General features: G+C 39.4%; 3 protein-coding genes across 5 annotated transcripts in view; 1 reads left to right on the forward strand and 2 right to left on the reverse strand.

Annotated features, from left to right (window-relative positions):
- Nucleotides 1–17,701, reverse strand: part of LOC137292233 (anaphase-promoting complex subunit 13-like) — a 384,028-nt gene that overhangs the window by 201,813 nt on the left and 164,514 nt on the right. The gene's annotated exons all lie outside the window — the stretch shown is intronic.
- The window catches only part of LOC137292176 (splicing factor U2AF 35 kDa subunit-like), a 285,875-nt gene that overhangs the window by 30,849 nt on the left and 237,325 nt on the right, over nt 1–17,701 (reverse strand). The gene's annotated exons all lie outside the window — the stretch shown is intronic.
- Nucleotides 14,699–17,701, forward strand: part of LOC137279511 (uncharacterized) — a 34,341-nt gene continuing 31,338 nt past the window's right edge. The window contains exons 1-2 of one of the 3 annotated variants that reach the window (XM_067811820.1): nt 14,752–14,849; nt 16,732–16,793. The gene's annotated coding sequence lies outside the window, so the exon portion shown is untranslated. Of the gene's footprint in view, nt 14,850–16,731; nt 16,794–17,701 lie in introns of all 3 variants that reach the window. The other 2 variants (XM_067811821.1, XM_067811819.1) reach the window with 2 other exon arrangements.

The following is a 17,701-nucleotide window of genomic DNA, read 5'->3' on the forward strand; positions in this document are numbered from 1 at the left end:
GGTGACAACTGAAAAAATATTTCTGGTCTATTTAACAAGGTTCTCCTTAAAATCTGTGGTCATTATTGAACAGGCAATTGTTGTGTAAGGTTTTGTTAAGACTGTTAGTATATATTAAGTTATCCAATTATTTGGGAACGTGAGGAACTCTTACCCGCAACCCAATCTTAGACTGAATCATAGCCCTTGACACAGCAAAGTAATAGGTGTATTATTTAAAATTTAAATGAAATCGTTTGAGCCTCCTTTGAGTAAATGAAATAAACTTCATTTTTGAAATATATATACACATGAAGCTATTAAGGCTTGTTTTTTTTTTAGTATTATAAATAGCTTCGAGTTTCCAAACAATAACATTGCATCTATGTATAATTACTCATCAATGTTAACAATATTTATCATTGGAATTATAATTTATATCTGTGGAAACATTGTAGTCTGACATTTTGGATTCAGTCATATTTTTTTCATCCTATTCATGTTAAGGGTTAAAGTAACACGGATACACGTACGAATGTCAAATTTGAGAAATATATTACATTAAGTTTTGAGTGTCAGCTTTGAGATTTATTGTAGCTGTTTGCATATTCAATAAATATGCACGTTTGAAATTAAACCCTATTTAAAAAAATATTTTTGGAAATGTAAGAACAGCTGACAATAATTACATGAGAATACCGGTTTAACAAATATAGATTTCGTCCTTCATTTAATTGTATCAAGGAGGTTTCCTCAAAATAGTGTGACGGTTTAGAAATTACAGACATTTCTATCACAGCACCGTTAGACCACAAATCTAAAATATTAGCTAAATGCCTATAGTTACCAAAGTCTTGATCCTTTCACATACTGATTGAAGTTTGTTGCCAAATAAATGTTCAATGTAGACGAGGGCTCTTCAGTGGTCGGTCTTCAAACGTTGATGTTAGCAAACAGATGAACGAAAATCCAAAGTCGTCCCCTTTACATCTCACCAACCACCCCTTATATACCTATTATACAGGTCTGGTGTGTTCTAACAAAAGTTATTCCAGACCACCGCCATACTAGAAATTACTGGAGCCCCAGTGTCTTCGGTGACCGGAAGCAAAACAAACAAAGAGAAAAAACCTCAAGTACAAGATGCGAGTTTAAATCCATCTTCAGTGCTTTAAACTTTTGTCACACATAGCAACCAAAAGTTAATTAATGGTATATCATAATTAAGAAAAACACATCATCATAACACGAAATAAATACAAAGAAAAACGAAAAGAGCAACACGACATACGAATGCGTGTGTGATATTGACAACCATTGGAATCAAACAGTTATCGTTCGTGAGAGTCATGGTGAATATTAAGGACAAGTACATGGATTTCAACTTTATATGTATTATATAACTTAACGTTTCTGGACCAGAAGTCCCCATCCATATACTTATATAGTTATCGTTCTTGTTTGAAGTGTTCATGCACCAATATGCAATCCTACCAGAGGAGTAGTAGTCGCTGTTAGGCTTGTCCCAGAATAACGTAGTTTGGCCACAAGAGGGAGGGGGACACCTCTTCTTGGGGGTTACAGGAAAGGGTCAGTGGTGACGAATGGGTGTCTCAGTCTTAGGAATACACATACGATGACACAGAATAACTTTGGCCTAACGCTGAACATAGGCTCCAATACATGGACACACATACGCTTGCCATATCAGATTTCTCGGAAAGTGAGCTCCCTAAACCCAGCACTTTGCAAAAAGCTTCATGCTTTAGTCCGGCACGTAACGATCAAACTAAGACACTGCACTGGTAGAAGTGGTCATATCAAGAGCAGACTAGAAGCATGCCACGGTCGTATGTTTGTCATCATTTATAACATTCCATCTCCTGCACACATAGCATCGAACAATTAATCATTTACTTTAACCCCAAAAGATTAATCAAATTCGTAACTGGGACATTTAAATGAATTTAGCCGTCATTTATCAATAAATGAACAACTGATATTGTAAATGTTCAAGTAATTCAGGTGTTGAGATGTTTCCTAAAGACCTTTCCCTGGTTTCTGCCTCTATATTCCTTTTACAAAATTAGAAATCATTGAATTATATAATGATCTTACTACTGGCCATTTTGACATCGTGTTTTGCTGCCAGATTGGCTTTTCTGGTCACACAGTGGCCAATGTTGCCGCTAGGGCAGAACTCAGCGAACCTGTGACACTACTTCTGGTCCCGTACTCCGATTACAGAGCTGCCATTAGATCGTACATCCTTCGAATCTGCAACCTTAGAGTCAGGCACAGAGAGTCAGCAGCCTAACCTCAACCACTTCCATTAGCGTATTCTTGCTTTTGTTGTTGTTGTTGTTGTTGTTGTTGAATGTAGTAATATGAATATTCTATCCTTCATGTGATGATACAATGTTTCAAGCAGAAGTGTTTTCAATTCCTACTGGTCACCAAGATACCTTTAGCTGTCCACTTGGCTTTGGACAATATGCTTGACTATATAACCAAAATGAATAAAGCTTTTACTACAATGAAGAATGAAGAATCATTGATCTAACCTCTGTTAAGTTTGTAGTTTTGTGTTTCTTATTCTAAGCATTTGATCAGTGTCATACACAACTACTACAACAGAAGCAACCTTCTGTTTTCATGTTCTTGTGTTCTAAAGTCTATCTAAACTGGTGGTAAAAAGATATGTTTAATGTAAATTGAGGGTTGTTTGCTTGAAGCCCATTCATCAAAAGCTAAAAAGAACAGGAAATGCATTTGTTTTTATTGCAAAGTATATGTTAAATCTGAACTATGACAAAACTTGTTCGGGCAGAACTATTGTAATAGTTATCGCAGTAGTATGCGTCTAATACTAATGCATCGGAAAAGTATGTGTTAGCCCTGTAGAATTGACATGCATATTTTAACACGTATAAGCTAAAATTATGTTGTATCAGGCACCCCATAAAAATGGAAATTTATCGACGTGTTTAACGTTTTAGGGGCTCGACCGGGATGGTAAGCATGAGGTCTATGATCTGAAGTATGGTGTGCAGGATTACATGCGATGAATCCCAGTGCGGTTTGCTGTTGTGTCCGTTGTGATCTTTCGAATACAGCCTCATAGCTGACATCATCATTAAGAAACCCGTGACCATCGATCAACATGGTTGTGCCTTGGAGTGATGGTCAGAAGGAGGTCCTTGAAGCCAGTATGCTTACCAGGCAACAGGCACGCGAGGCCGAGAGGGCCGAGTGGGCCAAGTTCCAACAAGAACTATTGAAAATTTATAAAAAAAAATAGGGCAAATTTAGGGCAAAATGGGGAGAATAACAGGGCATATTGGGGAGCCAGGACAAAAAGATAAACTTTACTGCACTAGTTTAATTCAACAAATAGATGTGGGGACAAAGAAAGAAGTTGAGGATTATGAAATTGTGACCGCTGTAATCAAGGCTATCTTACCTGGTCTTCACTTGAGGAGCTACTTAGAGGGAAACGTGAACGTTACACTTGCTATGAAGTGGTGCAACCTGAAGTTGTACAGAAAAAGAGGAATCCAGATAAACTTTCATCTGAAGTGGCTGCACTGACAATAAACTCAAGAAGATCTCTCTACGGGGGGAGAGCTCAAGATCAACCATGACTCTGTGACACAGTAAGCAGGGTCACCACCATTTAGTAACAGAAGACTCCCTTTGTGCCCACCGAGCAAGGAATCTCAGATGATATCTTGCGATCAAGGATTTACATGTGGCAGTACTGACCATTACAAGGCCGGTTGCAAAAAGAGGATGAAACTGGGAAACCTCGAGGGGTCAACTAAAAAAGGATCATTAGTGATCGAGGCTATGATGTCACCGAGGTCCCAACAGGACGATGGAACTCATCATGGACCAACACTCTATGTAGTGGTCAAGTGTATATGAACTGTCTCCAAAGCAGAGAACAATTTAAAAAACATTTCTGGTCAAAGTTTAGTGAATTGCTCTATCAATCATATAGAGACATCTGCTTTATGGGACAGTGGTGCTCAAGTGATCATTCTTCCTAATCGTTGTGTGAAAGATAAATTACCTGAACTTGAGATCAGTCCTTTAGGTGAACGTTTAAGGACCAGGGTTGGAATAATCAAAGAACAAATGGGTTTGTTATGCAGTTTGCTGGGTGTGCTGAAGTAGAATTTATTATTTTAGATAGTGCTGCTAAGAATCCTACTTTAGCAATTCCTGTGCTGATATTGGCAGATGGCATGCCTGATGTACCAATCATTGGGTATAATGTGATAGTAGAGATTGTTGGTATTGTGCAGAGTTTAGATGGTAATGCCTCAGATAAGTCTGTTATTACATTGTTAGAGTGTGCTATGCCAAACATTGATCAAAAGAAGTTGAAGTTCAGAAAAGGTGTGACTCAGAAAGAGGAAGAAACACTTGGATGGCTACAGACAGGTCGACATGAGACTCTGTGCGCTAAGGGTCAAGTGACTGCCATGAAGAATATGGCTCGCATATGTGTGGCACAGGAAGACCGACATGCTTTGTTTGAACCAAATGTGAAGTCTCCATGGCCAGAAGCGTTACAGTTTTCAGAGTCACCGGGGCGTCCTTTATCAAAGACAACAGTTTATGTCCAGAACATTACTAAACATGACATCATCTTACAGCCCAAGACTGTAACTGGATCATGAGAACCAACGAGGTTTGCTTTTCCTATCAAGTGCAAGAAATGACTGCATCTGTGAACACACTGAATAGTCTTCAGGAAGACAACACTGTATGTAAGTGTGATCCAGATATTTATTTGTCATCACGTAATCTCTGTTGAGCAGGAAGTACTTGTTCGGGACATGCTTCGGGTGGAATCAGCTGTTTTCTCAAAGGACGACAATGATATTGGCAGTTCACCTGATCTGGTACTATTCAGCTTACAGATAAGGAACCAGTGCAGAAGACATATCTATCCCGGAACCTCTACACGAGGAAGTTAAGGACTACCTCCAGGACCGATTGGAAAAGGAATGGATTACCAGGTCCATGTCTCCTTACACATCACCAGTGGTATGAGTGCGGAAACGTGACTCAAGTCTCAGACTTTGTATAGAAACAGTTAAACCTAAAAGTGGCCAAGGGCGGGATGCCAATTCCTAAAATCCACTATGCACCTGAGAGTTTAGGAGGGAGTTCATGGTTCTCACTATTAGATCAGTCAAAAGTGTATCACCGAGAGTTTGTTAAACAAAACTGTCGATACCTGACTGCGTTCATCACACCATGGGGGTTGTTCAAATGGGTACGTATTCCTTTTGGACTGACTTGTGCTCCACTCATGAACGAGTGTTTAGAGGGATTACATGTACAGGATGAGATTTGCATCCCATACCTTGATGATGTGATTGATTATGTTTCCTTGATTATGTTCAGTTCATCTTTCCAAAAACATATGGATGATGTCAGAACTGTACCCCGAAGGCTGACATTGAAGGGTATAAAGCTGAAACGAAATAAGTGTGAATTATTTCGAGTGAGTTAACATTTAACGTCACATCGGCAATATCTCAGCCATATCGTGATAAGAATATTCAACAATGAAAAACAGCATGTATACATTATAAAAACCTGTCAGCGAAGGACAGTAAAACAACTAGAATATCACAATTTCAATTAAAACTAGCATGGAAAGTTAAAACTAATAGCACTATTTAGACGATACAATATAAAAAACAACTGTAGATCGCCAACAACAGAAGGTAGATCACCACACTAGGAACCATGGCAACTTACAGTACCTTTGCTACCTACATGGATCCTAGTTGGATTTACACCATCCCTTCAGCTGCTGGCGATTGTACGAAAAGTTAGCCAAAATTAAAATAACATGAATACTACGATTAAAATCCTGGTAGACTTAAATTTACTGTGAATGTTTGTTGACTTACGTACCCTCTCAGGAGGACAATAATTTTACAATACTTTAACCCCCTTTGAGGGTACAGCCACCAACAATTCAAGTTACTAATCCAAACTACCAATCATTAAAATACATCTATTTACACGTCATGATATTCAAAATTCCACCAAAAAATCAATTTCCTTAAAAAAACCCAATAATTAAATGAGAATTAACGGTGGTAAAAAGATCCTTCATTGTTTTAACTGTAAAACACTTATCCCTTGTGATGGAGAATTCAACACAGTCAAGCAGAATATGCTTGACCGTGACTCTCTCATCACAAGGGATACAAAACGGAGGATCCCCACCTTTAAACAGGTGCACATGAATATATCTAGTATGGCCAATACGACATCGTCGTAAAATAACCTCCTCAAATCTGGACTGACAGCCCAAGTAGGTGTAACCAATATACGGTTTTATTTCATTCAATTTATTCATACCTACTTGGGTGACCCACTTCTTCTGCATCAGATAACGGATATACGTTCTAATGCTAACTTTATAATCTGAGTATGGAATAAGAACTGGTGTCACAGATTTGTTGAGTGCAGCCTTGGCTGCAAGATCGGCCATTACGTTACCGGAAATGCCTACGTGGCTGGGTAACCAACAAAAGACGATGTCGTATTGGCCAGTGGCAAGATCATTATACAATTCAATAATCTCAACTAAAAGTGGATGTTTACAAGAGATATTTTTAATAGCCTGAAGGCAAGAAAGAGAGTCGGAATAGATTATATATTGTTTACGTTTAGGGTGTTCTTGAATATATTTAAGAGCTGTTAATATGGCGTTAGCTTCTGCTGTAAAAATAGAACTGTTATCTGGTAATCTAGAAGATATTGTTCTGGATCCAATGACAGTGGCACAAGCCACAGCACCACCGTCCTTGGACCCATCTGTAAATAAGGATTTATAACTGCTATATTTATGTTTCAATTGATTATATTCTTGTTTATACTGTAATTCATTCGTTTCTGATTTTTTAAATGCCGTTAATGTTAGGTCAACTTGTGGCCTAACCAACCGTCAAGGAGGGGAAGAAAGAAGACGGGAAGGAGCTATGTTTTCCAGCTCAATGCTCGCAGCAGACATAAGTGGTTTTATTCGTAAACCAAGAGGTGGAACAAGAGAAGATTTCTTATTGTAGAAATCCTCATACGGAGAATTGAAAACACAGTTATATGCAGGGTTTGACTCATTTGAATATAGTTTTGTTACATACTGTAAAGCTAATTTTATACGCTCAAGAGATGGCTCATCAGTCTCGACATACAGACTGTCAACATTTGAAGTTCTAAAGGAGCCAAGACGAAGTCTTAGACCTTGATGCTGGTCTGAATCTAACAGTTTTAAGTTGCTTTTGCAGGCTCCACCATAGACGATGCAGCCATAATCAAATTTAGAACGCACGAGAGATCGATATAGATGGAGAAGGGTAGCTTGATCCCCTCCCCATTTAGAATTTGAAACCACTTTCAACAAGTCAAGTGCTTTCAGGCATTTAGTTTTAAGTGAGTTAATATGTGGTAAAAACGTTAAGTGTGAGTCAAAGATTAGACCCAAGAACTTAGTTTCCATAACAAATTTAATTGGCGTGCCATCTAGAGATAGTTCAGGGTCCTTATGTGGTTTGTATTTACGACAAAAATGTATGCAGTTAGTTTTCGATTTAGAAAATTTAAAGCCGTTTTCAAGACACCGTTCATTAATTCTGTTTAAACACAACTGCAATTGCCGTTCAATGGTATGCATATTTTTACCACGACAAGAAATATTAAAATCATCCACAAATAACGAGCCAACGATAATTGAATCGTTTAAAACTTTTGATAAACTGTTTATCTTTATACTAAAAAGTGTGATAGACAAAATACTGCCTTGTGGAACACCCTGATCCTGATTGTAATGATCAGACAGGGTAGAACCCACGCGGACTTGAAATTGTCTGTTATTTAAGAATTTGGCTATGAATTCAGGCAAACCACCTCCCAAACCGAAGTCGTGTAAGTCTCTCAGAATGCCATATTTCCAGGTTGTGTCATATGCGTTATCACAAGATCAAAAAAAGATAGACACAGCATGTTGTTTATTAATCAGCGTTTCTCACAAATGATTCTAAACGCACTAAGTGGTCGACAGTACTTCTGTTTTCAGGAAACCACATTGTATATCTGTGATAAGGTTTTTTGTTTCCAAGTACCAAACAAGTCGATTATTTATCATGCGTTCCATGGTCTTGCAAACACAGCTAGTTAATGAAATCGGACGATAATTGGACGGATCCGTATGATCACGTCCAGGTTTAGGTATTGGTACTACTATACCATCACGCCATGAAGAAGGAAATTTTCCGGAAGTCCAAATATCATCAAAAATTGATAAGAGCGTCTCCAAACAAGATTATGGTAAGTGCTTCAGGAGTTGATAATGTAAGTTATCACATCGTGTCGAGGGAAATACGGGGTTTTATCAGTCCCTCGTAAGGTTGTACTCCCCTCGCCTCCTCCAATACGAGTCTTCTTACCCGAGTAAGGTTGTATTACTCGTATTGTAATACATCCTTACTCGGGACTGATAAAACTCCGTATTTCCCTCGACACGATGTGATAACGCATTTATCTAGCTGAATGTTTTCACTAAATCAAAACAAAACAACACGCATCGAATCGACTTGCTGCCATGTTGACACCAGCTGATCGTTTGACCTCAATGAACCGCACGTTACTAAAGGCTTGTCAAAGCACTCTTATCTCACTTCTCCCGTCGTCACCGAGGCGTAACGGGAGGATATGACGTTCTCAGCGGGAGTATAAAAGTCTGCTAGCGGATCGTGATGGATGTACATGGTATTTTATCAGAGTCACGTGGACCAATCTTACGTAAGGCTAGATAATGTATGTTATCAGCTCCTGTAGCAGTGTCATGAGCTTGATCAAGAGCAGTATGAAGTTCATGAATAGAAAACGTTTCATTATAATCTTCTCCATTATCTGAGTTGAAATTAATATTTTTCTTTTCTTGTTGTTTTTTATAGTACTGAAATTTAGGTATATAATTAGAAGAGAAAGAATGTTTAGCCAGAGTTTCGCCCAGTTTATTCGCAATATCTGATTTATCAGTAAGTAATTGATCTCCATGTTTAAGGCGATGGACAGTAGACTTAGTACCTTTACCTTTAATTTTCTGGACCATGTTCCATACCTTGGACATGGGTGTCCGAGAATTTATTTTGGATACATAATTTTGCTAAGATTGGCGTTTGTTCTGTTTAAAAGTACGCCGTGCTTTAGCATTTAAAATTTTAAATTTATTTAAATTATGCACCATAGGATGGCGACGGAAATAATGTTCTGCCTTTTTCCTTACCTTCCTAGCTTGTTTGCATTCATCGCTGAACCATGGTTTTCGAATATGTGGAACTGCGGAGGACTTTGGTATACACTCATCAGCTATGGAATTCAGTTCATCAGAAAAACATTTAATAGCATCACGAACGTCAATAAAACGTTCAGGTTTACGTTTTTCAGCACACAGTGTTTCATATAAAGACCAGTTAGTTTTTTCAATGTTTTTGTAGAATTGCATATTAGTATTAAGTGAAACAGGGCTTTGAATAACGTTTTGTGTGACTAGAATGGATGATCCTCCAGCGGCCCTATCACCCGGAGGTGCAAAACAATGATATGCATTAAATTGACGAAGGTCAAATATATCTGTTTGTTTTAAATATGTCTCTTGGAGACATATCGCTGAAGGTGTAAAATCTTGGACTAATAGCTGTAATTCATGTACATTAGTCCTCAGTCCTCTGCAGTTCCAGTGCAGAATATTATTGAAATAAACTATCTTTTGGGGGGATTTATTGGGGATCTACCCCGCACTCGTTTGGAGGGCGACAAGCTATGTGCCCTAGAATGGACGTTTTCAGAAACGTCCATGTCTTCAAGAGACCCGTATTTATTGAACAATTGAATTTTGTTCTGTGACCCCCTGAGCTCTGCCACTTTGTTGTTTTGAAGCATCAGGCTTTGGCTTCGGTTTACTTTCCACGTTTGTTGACTATCAGCTGTCGATTGAGACTTTGAGTGTGACTGAGATGATGATTTGTGAGCAGAAGAAGACTTTGATGTACTAGGAAGTGATTCTCAGTCTGTGATGATATAGCAGGGTACAAAAGCTGTGGAGAATCGCAATTTAATCGCAAGGTTGTTTGACAGCCTGTGGTTGATGTTGTTTTAGAACTAGACCCCGATGATGTTTTTGCTAGTGTATCATAACTTTCTGGAAGATCAGATCTCTTTACTAGTTTTTTGGCCTTAGAAAAAGAGATATTTTGAGTGAATTTTATTTTGTTGATCTCCATTTGCTCTTTCCAAATTGGACACTTTTTAGGAAATGAAGAATGGTCGCCTGAGCAATTGGTGCATGTTTTATAATCACTGTCACAATCTTCTGTTGTGTGTGTCAGGCATTTAAAACACCTGAGCGGGTTGGGGATGTAGGTATCACCTGGAATGTTACAGTAGCCTGCCTTCACTGATTTGGGAGCATTTGGCGATGAAAAAGTAAACAGATATGTATTTGTTTTGATGGTTTCATTGTTTCTGCGAGTTGAAAAGCGCTTGACATAGAGCACACCTTGATCCTTCATTTCAGATCCTATATCAAGGTCCGACATATCATCAAACAATCGATCCCGATCCCTCACGACACCTTTGCTTGTGTTCATGGTTTTATGCGGAGAGACCATGACCGGAATGCCCTCGAAAGATGTAATGTTCATCAGATTGGTTGATTGTTGCCTTTTTCCGCATTCAATTAACAGCGCACCCGACCGTAAGCGTCTAATGTTCTTAAAATCCCCAGCAATACCTTGAATACCCTTAGATACTGCAAAAGGGTTCAGCTTTAATGGTGTCTTGTCTGGAGTCTCAATAACAAGAAAACGTGGCCAATACTCAATCGATAGAGACGGTCTGTGGTCAGTATCAACAGGATCAATTTCAAGTGGATTTTTTGTTGTTTTTTTTTTTGGGGTGGGGGGTATGTCATAAGCCATGGTTCGTTTAATTTCGTTGATCATCCGAGCTCCCCAACCACCACAGAGTATCACAAGGACAATGCTAAAGCGAGCGGACCTCCAGCTTACAGCACCAAGGATACCCTGATGATATACTCCAGTAGAAGAATTATAAATAATTAGTCTACCAGATTGGCCCATGAGCCATCGCCTTCTGGCACAAGACTCTAGGCAAAGTTCATATGATCATAATTTGGATAATTCACAATCGAAAAAGTTACAGATCAATAGTAGTGTCAAGACCAAAATTCACAACAATTCCAAATCACATTTGCGCAATGACACATACATAGTCCATGCACAGGGCTTGGCATGAATCGATTGGTTGAATCGGGCCAATTCAACCACATGTCTAGGCGAAGTAAGGGCCGAAGTGGTGTGTTGGGCAAATGGAACGCAGTTAAAGGCCCAGCTGCCCTCAACCACCAGGATCCCGCCCTCCACCGACACGGGACGCAACCCACGGCAAACAGGTTGCCCAATTTAGTCGCCTCTTACGACAAGCAATGGGGTGCTGTGGACACATTCTGTCCCGGGTCCACATTGGAGAAGAGCACTCAGCGTTACCCAGCACCCACCACGAGGAGGTGGCTCTTCATGGGTGCCAATTATTTCGACATGAAGTTCGCTATCTTGAAACCCTAGTATGTGAGGCAGGGTATCGGGTCGACATGGAAGCGATGTAACACTTGAGGATCAAGATTTCTGGTACATTAGGTGAACTCAGAAAGGTACTCGGTTTCTTGGGTTATTATTACTGACAGTTCATTCCAGACTTCTGAAGAAAAGCAAAACTACGGTATGTCTTGCTCAAGTCCCAAGCAAATCCTGTAACCAAGTCCAAGCTTAAGGGCAAGTCTAGGTCAAAGAAGGACATGGGAAAGGTACCTTTAAGCACAAAAGTTGAGTGGACACAGAGTCACCAAGATATGTCGTGTAAGATTATTGAAATGCTGGTTGACCATGCTAGGTGTACCTTTCGTGGTTCACACAGATGTCTCGCAAGATGTTTTAGGTGCTGTCTTGTACCAGGAATCCATTCAGAGACTGAGATTTGTGGCCTATGGATCAAAACCTCTTACTCCAGCTGACAAGAATTATTATCTACATTCAGGTAAATTGGAATTTCTAGCACTGAAGTGGGCTGGCACAGAACCTTTCCGTGATTACCTGCATTATGTGCCAAGTTTCATTGTATTTAGCGTCAACAATCCATTGACCTATGTCATCAAGTCGGACAAATGGATGCAGCCAGACAGACGGGTTGCTGAACTCCCAGATTTCGTTACATTCGTTACAGATCTGGCAAGTGTGATGTTGATGCAGATATCTAATCACGTCTACCATTAGATCTTCAAGATGCTGTTAGGGAATATTCAAACGAGATGTCAAATTATTCAATGATTTTATCCCGCTGTATGGTTTTTTTATCCCGCTGTATGATTTTTTGGTCAAGGATTCACCATGACCAAGGACAAAACTTGGAGAATACATTGTTAGACGCCTCACGCAATTAAGTTCTGTTGCTTGATCACGAACAACACCATATCACCCTCGAGGGAATGGACAACTTGACCGCTTCAATACAACTTTGCTAGAGATGTTGAAATCACTTCCTAACAAGCTGAAACTCAACTGGAAAGATCAAGTAAATCAGGTTGTACATGCATAGTACCAAACATGAAGTGACTGGATTCTCATCTTTCTACGTATTGTATGGCCGCTCACCAAGGCTACCAGTTGATTTGATATTTGATCTGGAAGGAGAAGGGAAAAGTTATCGGCAGTTTGTTGAAAACTGGCATGCAGCTGGCATGAGATCTTGTGAGTGATCGAATGAAAGAGTCCGCTGAGAGGTCATGAGAACACGCTAGCATGAAAGCTCACTGCACAGTATTGAAACCACAGGATCGAGTTCATGTCAGGAACCTAAACGAGAGGGGTGGTACCGGGAAGCTGCGTTCACACTGGGAGGAACAAATCCATATTGTAGTTGAACCAGCAGAATGCAGACCAATCAAGTCCAGTGTATGTGGTCAAACCAGAGGGAAGGGTGTCTCGTTTACGAATCTGTTGATTCCATGAGATAACATTCTATTCCAGATTGATCTGCCACAGAGAAAGCGACCTAGGAGAGCACCAGGGGATCATGAACGGATAAAACCTAGCATTGGCAACAGTACTTCTGACAGCTCAAAAGATGAGCAGGATTTCGTTGGCATTAGTGAACACTTAATTGATTTGAATGTGAGGAATGACACAGAGACAGAAGGCTCAAAAATACAAACCAGACTGAACCAGAGTCAAGTAGTAGTGACAGTGCAGAATCAGATGTTCGTGATTCTTCTGAACATATTGTCCACCCCAGACATTCTAACACAGAGGAACCTGCTAGACGATTTGACAGAGCGAGACATGCAAGACTGACTTACAAAGAGTTGGGTCAAAGCTCAGATTACAGTGGACACTATTGCCACATTATCCCAGTGACCTATCTATTACTCCAGTTTCACAGATACCTAGTTGTATGGTATCCAAGGCAAGTACCGCGAAAGCATATAGTACCAACCATGAGAAACTGCAAATGAATGTGTTAGCTTAATCACTGTGACGGTAGATCATGTGATTGATATATGATGGATATTCCAGCTGATACCTGTAAATGTTTGAACACTCTGTATGTATGAAAGTAGTTCTAAGGCTGTACATGCTGTGTGAATGACGTGAACATGTTCCATACTGTATAAGGTGTTTGTTCAACACTAAATATGAGAATAGGTATTATGAAAACCGTTACATAATGCTGTTATGGTATCTGTTAAGGAAATGGTTTGATCACCAATCTCTTTGCAGTGAAAGATAATCCTTTTACTATACCTATAATATGAACTGTAGGAAGCAGGTACTTCCCAAGATAATTATGTCCATTGGGCAAGAGAATTAGTTACCTTATATTGGAAACGTTGATTCTCCAGTTTTGACATTATCGTGCTTTCAGACTTAATGAATGTGTTTTGGAAAATGTCGAGACAACACTTTGTTTTGCCAGGTAGTGTGTTAGCCCTCTAGAACTGATATACATATTTTAGTCTAAAATTGTATTGTATCAGGTACCCCATAAAAATGGTAAGTTATCGATCTGGTTAAAAGCAAGTAGACGCTTTGGATATGTGCCTCTTTTAGTCATAACTAGTTGTCTTAGCCAGCATCACAAAATATCACGTCACAGAATGACGTCAGGTGTCTTTGTCATCTACTCCATCTTGTACATCATCAAAAGATGATGATCGACTACCAACTTACTGTTATTTCTTGTAGTTTCGGGCACCCCATTCCGTGGGTGCAACATTTGTATCAATAGCCTATAGCTATCGAAATAGTCACTTTACCGCAATAGCCAACACTTACAGTCGCTCAGTACAGAATTTAAGCTACAGTCTAAAAAAACGTTTGCCTTGTCCTTGCATAACAGCCAACGTTATTAATAGACTGCACCTTTTCGAACACAGACACAAATTATTGTCTTAGTAACCATCGAGTCATTCAGATTAGGTAATTAAAGCATCACTATATCTACAGAACTGTACACTACAACTGAAACCATAGGTGATATTTTCATTGCCCTATTGTCTCTCTCTTTCTCTCTGTGTGTCTCTCTGTCAGTACGTGTAGTCGTCTTTATCAGTGTACCACCGAAACATGGCACAACCCTGAAAGTCGCAACAGTTTGTCCCAGTTTGAACTTAATGTAGATAACAGCAAGCAGGCGTTTTAGAGAGTTGACGTAATATCTGGGTGTGTGTTTTGTTACTGCCGTCGCTGAGAACACGCCAGGTATGGACCATTCCTCATTTCCATTTTATTCCAAAATGGCGTATGAAGTTGAAGAAAGTACTAAACATTACCTTTCACAATATCCTGCACATCTTTTATACATTTAAGAGATAAGAACAGAATGTATTGATTAACTGAATCGATTTATGTGTTCTTATCAATCGTTTTTACGCCTGGAACAAATGGTTTAAACGCTTATGCTATCCTGTTGCAAGTTTTCTGTTCAAAATCTCACGCTCAAGCTATGTTAATGGCGTTTATGAACCCTTACCTATTAACGCTAACAAACCATATATTTCACCCACCGACCTTCACTGGTTTGTGTACGTGAATACAGACAGCTGGTCCATGTTGTAGTTCTCACTAGCGAATCCAGCCGTATCTGGTCCTCAACATACATTTTAAAAGAGAGCAGAGCCGTGTCTGGATTCACCTCAGACAGCTCGCCCGCCACGACTCTCCTTTAACATGAATATTTTAGACAATGAAATCTTTAATTATGACGTGGTAACCCATGCAACTGTTGCAAAAGAAGATAAAAACTGTCAATATACGTTAACATTGATGTCCCATCACCACAAACGACACACCTGGAATCGAGATAAGATTACTTTTCTGGAACCGACTTTGTGGACTGAAATAAGTATTCACGCTATAATCTCACATGACTTTGTGAGAGTTAGATACAGATACCATTCACGAATTTCATAAATATAGTGCTATTTATTACTCACTCAACATTAGCAAAATAATATCGGGCAAAGTTCTTCTTTCCTAAGAAATCAACGAGCGTGATTAGCAAGGTCTAATACTATTTTGACAGAGGTATTAGCATTGTGACGTCATAACTGTAAAACACTTTGACGTCATACGTACGTTATTAGCGGTGTGTAATAACTTTGTAGAATCATTAAACAGTGATATCTTCAACGGGTGAGTAATCAATACTCAGTTGTACCATGTTCACAGTCAAGAGGTAAACAATGCACGATACTCGGTCTTGACACCTAAACAGTGTGCCTGAATATACTTTGTTTTGGATGACACTCAACGAGTTCAGGCACCATTGTCAAACATGATCGGACACCATATTGCCATAAGATTACTGTTGAAATTACTGGTCATAACTCATTAACTTAGTGAGTACTAAATACTGTTTTTCCACAGTCTATGTAAAGCCCCAGTGTTACTCGTTACACTCCTACACTGGATGTGACAAAGCCCAGTAGGAGGTCGCGACGGGTAACCTTTGAGATATAGAAATCAGACTACTTACTGCTTACTAAATCCTGAAAGTGGACATTCGCCCATACCTTTCGAACTTTCACACAACCAAAGGTTCGCCCGAACGATTCCGAATTATAGTTTCCGCACGATCGCTTCCGGGTGTTGCACATGGAGCATGCCACAACAGTCAATAAACAGAAACTAGCGTTTTTGGCAATATTCAAGGATGTCAGCTTGCAGAAATATTAGCTAATGGTACCTATATCAACATAAACCAAAAAGCGTATATATTGCAGGTGAAATGTCTGTGTCACATGCGGATTTTCGTTTGTTGAGGAAGATGGCCTCAAGTGGCCAGTATATTCTCTAAGCCCCACCAAACCCGCATTTGATTGGACGCTCATAGGTCGCTCAAAGGCTACCATACGCAACCTGCTATTAGGTTTTGTTAGACCCAGTGTAGGAGAGTAACGAACAACACTGGGGCTAAGTTTACTTAGAGTCACGAAATGAGGCGAAAATGCGCAATCATTCTTACAAAACAAGACTACCCTTATAGTTGTACCTCGGGCCCAGAGTGTTCCTGCAATGTTGATAAAGTTCTGCTCTAGGTTGTTGTATAAGTCAATTGCTCGCCGACTCATTTTTTCCGTAGCACGACTTACCCAGTACGTCACTTATCCATACCACGGTAGTTCTGGTCTTGGGTCAAGGCAGGTAAGTCTCGTCCTGTTAAAGGCTGCAGTTTCTTTACTTCCATACCACAGTCTAAAATCTCCACAATCTTGGGCTTCCTTTCAGTATAGGCTTCATTGGTTCTCTGTTTATGAGTTACCATACATGGCCATGTCGTAAATGTTTCTTCGTTTTTCTTCCTGTATTCGAGATTCGAGATTCGAGATTGAATTCACTTCCGTAACTTTCAACTTTCAGCTTCATCAGTTCTCTCGAAAAGTGCATTCAAATCTAATCTTAGGACCTCTAATTCGTCTGTATAGTTGATAGCATTCTTTTTCTCATGCACCTTTACGAATCGTTCAGGTTTTGCCTCTTCATTACCAGTAGAACCACCATTGCACTGATATTTCGGAGCCTTATTTGCTGTGTGACACTAAAAGTTCACTATTGTTCTGAGCTAGGTGAAGCTGTATCTAGTTGTCAAGGGAGATAAACATAATTTGAACAAAAGAACATATTCTGTGAGAAAGAACTGAAGGATCACCGCGAAAGTCAAGCGTTCCTTTAATATTTTTCAGTTTACATCGCCAGCTTTAAATATCATTGTAGTGATATAAAATGGAAACTAAACGAACACTTGAATTTTCCTGTGTTCCTTTATTTGTTTCTCTCAGTATATATAGCGGGCAAGTGCAGTAGTGTCTTCAAACCATGAAATAGTGATTTTTGCCAGATTCATCCATAACCTTTTCTAAGATATATGTAATATCTGATGACACTTTCAACTTTGAACATCAGTCAGCAAAGAGTATCAGTGATAGATAATATCATCCAGAAAGTATTGATTTCAAAGTATTGTCTGTATGAAATGTAGAGTTGGCAGCAAATTGTGTTGGCAGATAGTGTCTCGGTGTGATCTGAACCAAAGACATCTATAGTTTTACTGC

The sequence above is a fragment of the Haliotis asinina genome, chromosome 1, assembly GCF_037392515.1.
Source record: "Haliotis asinina isolate JCU_RB_2024 chromosome 1, JCU_Hal_asi_v2, whole genome shotgun sequence".
Lineage (NCBI taxonomy): Eukaryota > Metazoa > Mollusca > Gastropoda > Lepetellida > Haliotidae > Haliotis > Haliotis asinina.